Source organism: Phyllobates terribilis, unplaced genomic scaffold, assembly GCF_046119375.1.
Source record: "Phyllobates terribilis strain yellow unplaced genomic scaffold, ASM4611937v1 Scaffold_121__1_contigs__length_5197421, whole genome shotgun sequence".
NCBI classification, from domain to species: Eukaryota; Metazoa; Chordata; class Amphibia; order Anura; family Dendrobatidae; genus Phyllobates; species Phyllobates terribilis.
Window position 1 is genome coordinate 3,501,992 of NW_027362881.1, and position 6,857 is coordinate 3,508,848.

The following is a 6,857-nucleotide window of genomic DNA, read 5'->3' on the forward strand; positions in this document are numbered from 1 at the left end:
GCTTAACAAGACTGTTTAAATGCCCATTGGAAGAGACGTGCAGGTCGCAGTAGCTTAACAAGACGGTTTAAATGCCCCTTGGAAGACACGTGCAGGTCGCAGTAGCTTAAAAAGAAGGTTTAAATGCCCCTTGGAAGAGATGTGCAGGTCGCAGTAGCTTAACAAGACGGTTTAAATGCCCCTTGGTAGAGACATGCAGGTCGCAGTAGCTTAACAAGACTGTTTAAATGCCCCTTGGAAGAGACGTGCAGGTTATTGTAACTTTACAAGACTGTTTAAATGCCCGTTGAAAGAGAAGTGCAGGTCGCAGTAGCTTAACAAAACGTTTAAAATGCCCCTGGGAAGAGCGGTGGCGGTAGCAGTAGCTTAACAAGACAGTTTAAATGCCCATTGGAAGAGACGTGCAGGTCGCAGTAGCTTAACAAGACGGTTTAAATGCACCTTGGAAGAGCGGTGGAGGTCGCAGTAGCTTAACAAGACGGTTTAAATGCCCCTTGGAAGAGACGTGCAGGTCGCAGTAGCTTAACAAGACGGTTAAAATGCCCCTTGGAAGAGCGGTGGCGGTAGCAGTAGCTTAACAAGATGGTTTAAATGCCCCTTGGAAGAGACGTGCAGGTCGTAGTAGCTTAACAAGATGGTTTAAATGCCCCTTGGAAGAGACATGCAGGTCGCAGTAGCTTAACAAGATGGTTTAAATGCCCCTTGGAGGAGCCGTAAAGGTCGCAGTAGCTTAACAAGTCTTTTTAAATGCCCCTTGGAAAAGACGTGCAAGGCGCAGTAGCTTAGCAAGAGCGTTTAAATGCCCCTTGGAAAAGACGTGCAAGTCGAAGTAACTTTTCAAGAAGGTTTAAATGCCCCCTGGAAGAGACATGCAGGTCGCAGTAGCTTAACAAGACGGTTTAAATGCCACTTGGAAGAGCGGTAGCGGTCGCAGTAGCTTAACAAGACAGTTTAAATGCCCCTTGAAAGAGACGTGCAGGTCGCAGTAGCTTAACAAGACGGTTAAAGAGCCCATTGGAAGTGCGGTGGCGGTAGCAGTAGCTTAATAAGATGGTTTAAATGCCCCTTGGAAGAGACATGCAGGTCTCAGTAGCTTAACAAGACAGTTTAAATGCTCCTTGGAAGAGACGTGCAAGTTGCAGTAGCTTAACAAGACGGTTTAAATGCCACTTGGAAAAGAGGTGGAGGTTACAGGAGCTTAACAAGACGGTTTAAATGACCCTTGGAAGAGCGGTCGCGGTAGCAGTAGCTTAACAAGACAGTTTAAATGCCCATTGGAAGAGACGTGCAGGTCGCAGTAGCTTAACAAGACGGTTTAAATGCACCTTGGAAGAGCGGTGGAGGTCGCAGTAGCTTAACAAGACGGTTTAAATGCCCCTTGGAAGAGACGTGCAGGTCGCAGTAGCTTAACAAGACGGTTAAAATGCCCCTTGGAAGAGCGGTGGCGGTAGCAGTAGCTTAACAAGATGGTTTAAATGCCCCTTGGAAGAGACGTGCAGGTCGTAGTAGCTTAACAAGACGGCTTAAATGCCCCTTGGAAGAGCGGTGGAGGTCGCAGTAGCTTAACAAGACGGTTTAAATGCCCCTTGGAAGAGACATGCAGGTCGCAGCAGCTTAACAAGACGACTTAAATGCCCCTTGGAAGAGACGTGCAGGTCGCAGTAGCTTAACAAGACCGTTTAAATGCCCCTTGGAAGAGACATGCAGGTCGCAGTAGCTTAACAAGACGGTTTAAATGCCCCTTGGAAGAGACGTGCAGGTTGCAGTAGCTTAACAAGACGGTTTAAATGCCCCTTGGAAGAGACATGCAGGTCGCAGTAGCTTAACAAGACAGTTTAAATGCCCCTTGGAAGAGCGGTGGAGGTCGCAGTAGCTTAACAAGACAGTTTAAATGCCCCTTGAAAGAGACGTGCAGGTCGCAGTAGCTTTTCAAGATGGTTTAAATGCCCCTTGAAAGAGACGTGCAGGTCGCAGTAGCTTTTCAAGATGGTTTAAATGCCCCTTGGAAGAGACATGCAGGTCGCAGTAGCTTAACAAGACAGTTTAAATGCCCCTTGAAAGAGACGTGCAGGTCGCAGTAGCTTAACAAGACGGTTAAAGTGCCCCTTGGAAGTGCGGTGGCGGTAGCAGTAGCTTAACAAGATGGTTTAAATGTCCCTTGGAAGAGACATGCAGGTCGCAGTTGCTTAACAAGACGGTTTAAATGCTCCTTGGAAGAGACGTGCAGGTTGCAGTAGCTTAACAAGACGGTTTAAATGCCCCTTGGAAAAGAGGTGGAGGTTACAGTAGCTTAACAAGACGGTTTAAATGCCCCTTGGAAGAGCGGTCGCGGTAGCAGTAACTTAACATGACGGTTTAAATGACCCCTTGCAAAAGACGTGCAAGTCGCAGTAGCTTAACAAGACGGATAAAATGCCCCTTGGAAGAGCGGTGGCGGTCGCAGTAGCTTAACAAGATGGTTTAAATGCCCCTTGGAAGAGACGTGCAGATCGTAGTAGCTTAACAAGACCGTTTAAATGCCCCTTGGAAGAGCGGTGGAGGTCGCAGTTGCTTAACAAGACAGTTCAAATGCCCCTTGGAAGAGACATGCAGGTCGCAGCAGCTTATCAAGACGGTTTAAATGCCCCTTGGAAGAGACTTGCAGGTCGCAGTAGCTTAACAAGACGGTTTAAATGCTCCTTGGAAGAGACGTGCAGGTTGCAGTAGCTTAACAAGACGGTTTAAATGCCCCTTGGAAAAGAGGTGGAGGTTACAGTAGCTTAACAAGACGGTTTAAATGCCCCTTGGAAGAGCGGTCGCGGTAGCAGTAGCTTAACATAACGCTTTAAATGACCACTTGCAAAAGACGTGCAAGTCGCAGTAGCTTAACATGACGGTTTAAATGCCCCTTGGAAAAGACGTGCAAGTCGCAGTAGCTTTTCAAGACGGATTAAAGGCCCCTTGGAAGAGACATGCAGGTCGCAGTAGCTTAACAAGACGATTTAAATGCCCCTTGGAAGAGCGGTAGCGGTCGCAGTAGCTTAACAAGACAGTTTAAATGCCCCTTGAATGAGACGTGCAGGTCGCAGTAGCTTAGCAAGACGGCTAAAGTGCCCCTTGGAAGTGCGGTGGCGGTAGCAGTAGCTTAACAAGACGGTTTAAAAGCCCATTGAAAGAGACGTGCAGGTCGCAGTGGTTTAACAAGACGGTTTAAATGCCCCTTGGTAGAGACATGCAGGTTGCAGTAGCTTAACAAGACGGTTTAAATGCCCCTTGGAAGAGACGTGCAGGTTGCAGTAGCTTAACAAGACGGTTTAAATGCCCCTTGGAAAAGAGGTGGAGGTTACAGTAGCTTAACAAGATGGTTTAAATGCCCGTTGAAAGAGAAGTGCAGGTCGCAGTAGCTTAACAAAATGGTTAAAATGCCCCTGAGAAGAGCGGTGGCGGTAGCAGTAGCTTAACAAGACGGTTTAAATGCCCCTTGGAAGAGACGTGCAGGTCGCAGTAGCTTAACAAGATGGTTTAAATGCCCCTTGGAAGAAACATGCAGGTCGCAGTAGCTTAACAAGACGGTTTAAATGCCCCTTGAAAGAGCGGTAAAGGTCGCAGTAGCTTAACAAGACGGTTTAAATGCCCCTTGGAAAAGACGTGCAAGGCGCAGTAGCTTAACAAGACGGTTTAAATGCCCATTGGAAAAGACGTGCAAGTCGCAGTAGCTTTTCAAGATGGTTTAAATGCCCCTTGGAAGAGACATGCAGGTCGCAGAAGCTTAACAAGACGGTTTAAATGCCCCTTTGAAGAGCGGTAGCGGTCGCAGTAGCTTAACAAGACAGTTTAAATGCCCCTTGAAAGAGACGTGCAGATCGCAGTAGCTTAACAAGACGGTTAAAGAGCCCCTTGGAAGTGCGGTGGCGGTAGCAGTAGCTAAACAAGACGGTTTAAATGCCCCTTGGAAAAGATGTGCAAGTCGCAGTAGCTTTTCAAGATGGTTTAAATGCCCCTTGGAAGAGACATGCAGGTCGCAGTAGCTTAACAAGACGGTTTAAATGCCCCTTGGAAGACCGGTAGCGGTCGCAGTAGCTTAACAAGACAGTTTAAATGCCCCTTGAAAGAGACGTGCAGGTCGCAGTAGCTTAACAAGACGGTTAAAGAGCCCCTTGGAAGTGCAGTGGCGGTAGCAGTAGCTTAACAAGATGGTTAAAAATGCCCCTTGGAAGAAACATGCAGGTCGCAGTAGCTTAACAAGACAGTTTAAATGCTCCTTGGAAGAGACGTGCAGGTTGCAGTAGCTTAACAAGACAGTTTAAATGCCCCTTGGAAAAGAGGTGGAGGTTACAGGAGCTTAACAAGACGGTTTAAATGCCCCTTGGAAGAGCGGTCGCGGTAGCAGTAGCTTAACATGACGGTTTAAATGACCCCTTGCAAAAGACGTGCAAGTCGCAGTAGCTTAACATGACGGTTTAAATGCCCCTTGGAAAAGACGTGCAAGTCGCAGTAGCTTTTCAAGACGGTTTAAATGCCCCTTGGAAGAGACATGCAGGTCGCAGTAGCTTAACAAGACGGTTTAAATGCCCCTTGGAAGAGAGATAGCGGTCGCAGTAGCTTAACAAGACAGTTTAAATGCCCCTTGGAAGAGACGTGCAGGTCGCAGTAGCTTAACAAGACGGTTAAAGTGCCTCTTGGAAGTGCTGTCGCGGTAGCAGTAGCTTAACAAGACGGTTTAAATGCCCATTGGAAGAGACGCGCAGGTCGCAGTAGCTTAACAAGACGGTTTAAATGCCCCTTGGAAGAGCGGTGGAGGTCGCAGTAGCTTAACAAGACTCTTTAAATGCCCCTTGGAAGAGACGTGCAGGTCGCAGTAGTTTAACAAGAAGGTTTAAATGCCCTTTGGAAGAGATGTGTAGGTCGCAGTAGCTTAACAAGACGATTTAAATGCCCCTTGGAAGAGACATGCAGGTCGCAGTAGCTTAACAAGACGGTTTAAATGCCCCATGGAAGAGCGATAGCGGTCGCAGTAGCTTAACAAGTCAGTTAAGGTCGCAGTAGCTTAACAAGACGGTTAAAGAGCCCCTTGGAAGTGGGGTGGCGGTAGCAGTAGCTTAACAAGTCGGTTTAAATGCCCCTTGGAAGAGACATGCAGGTCGCAGTAGCTTAACAAGACGGTTTAAATACTCCTTGGAAGAGACGTGCAGGTTGCAGTAGCTTAACAAGACGGTTTAAATGCCCCTTGGAAAAAAGGTGGAGGTTACAGTAGCTTAACAAGACGGTTTAAATGCCCCTTGGAAGAGCGGTCGCAGTAGCAGTAGCTTAACATGACGGTTTAAATGACCCCTTGCAAAAGACGTGCAAGTCGCAGTAGCTTAACATGACGGTTTAAATGCCCCTTGGAAAAGACGTGCAGGTCGCAGTAGCTTAACAAGACGGTTTAAATGCCCCTTGGAAGAGCAGAAAGGTCGCAGTAGCTTAACAAGACGGTTTAAATGCCCCTTGGAAAAGAAGTGCAAGGCGCAGTAGCTTAACAAGACGGTTTAAATGCCCCTTGGAAAAGACGTGCAAGTCGCAGTAGCTTTTCAAGATGGTTTAAATGCCTCTTGGAAGAGAAATGCAGGTCGCAGTAGCTTAACAAGACGGTTTAAATGTCCCTTGGAAGAGACATGCAGGTCGCAGTAGCTTAACAAGACGGTTTAAATGCTCCTTGGAAGAGACGTGCAGGTCGCAGTAGCTTAACAAGACGGTTTAAATGCCCCTTGGAAAAGAGGTGGAGGTTACAGGAGCTTAACAAGACAGTTTAAATGCCCCTTGGAAGATCGGTCGCGGTAGCAGTAGCTTAACATGACGGTTTAAATGACCCCTTGCAAAAGACGTGCAAGTCGCAGTAGCTTAACATGACGGTTTAAATGCCCCTTGGAAAAGACGTGCAAGTCGCAGTAGCTTTTCAAGACGGTTTAAATGCCCCTTGGAAGAGACATGCAGGTCGCAGTAGCTTAACAAGACGGTTAAAGTGCCCCTTGAAAGAGACGTGCAGGTCGCAGTAGCTTAACAAGACGGTTAAAGTGCCCCTTGGAAGTGCGGTCGCGGTAGCAGTAGCTTAACAAGACTGTTTAAATGCCCATTGGAAGAGACGTGCAGGTCGCAGTAGCTTAACAAGACGGTTTAAATGCCCCTTGGAAGACACGTGCAGGTCGCAGTAGCTTAAAAAGAAGGTTTAAATGCCCCTTGGAAGAGATGTGCAGGTCGCAGTAGCTTAACAAGACGGTTTAAATGCCCCTTGGTAGAGACATGCAGGTCGCAGTAGCTTAACAAGACTGTTTAAATGCCCCTTGGAAGAGACGTGCAGGTTATTGTAACTTTACAAGACTGTTTAAATGCCCGTTGAAAGAGAAGTGCAGGTCGCAGTAGCTTAACAAAACGTTTAAAATGCCCCTGGGAAGAGCGGTGGCGGTAGCAGTAGCTTAACAAGACAGTTTAAATGCCCATTGGAAGAGACGTGCAGGTCGCAGTAGCTTAACAAGACGGTTTAAATGCACCTTGGAAGAGCGGTGGAGGTCGCAGTAGCTTAACAAGACGGTTTAAATGCCCCTTGGAAGAGACGTGCAGGTCGCAGTAGCTTAACAAGACGGTTAAAATGCCCCTTGGAAGAGCGGTGGCGGTAGCAGTAGCTTAACAAGATGGTTTAAATGCCCCTTGGAAGAGACGTGCAGGTCGTAGTAGCTTAACAAGATGGTTTAAATGCCCCTTGGAAGAGACATGCAGGTCGCAGTAGCTTAACAAGATGGTTTAAATGCCCCTTGGAGGAGCCGTAAAGGTCGCAGTAGCTTAACAAGTCTTTTTAAATGCCCCTTGGAAAAGACGTGCAAGGCGCAGTAGCTTAGCAAGAG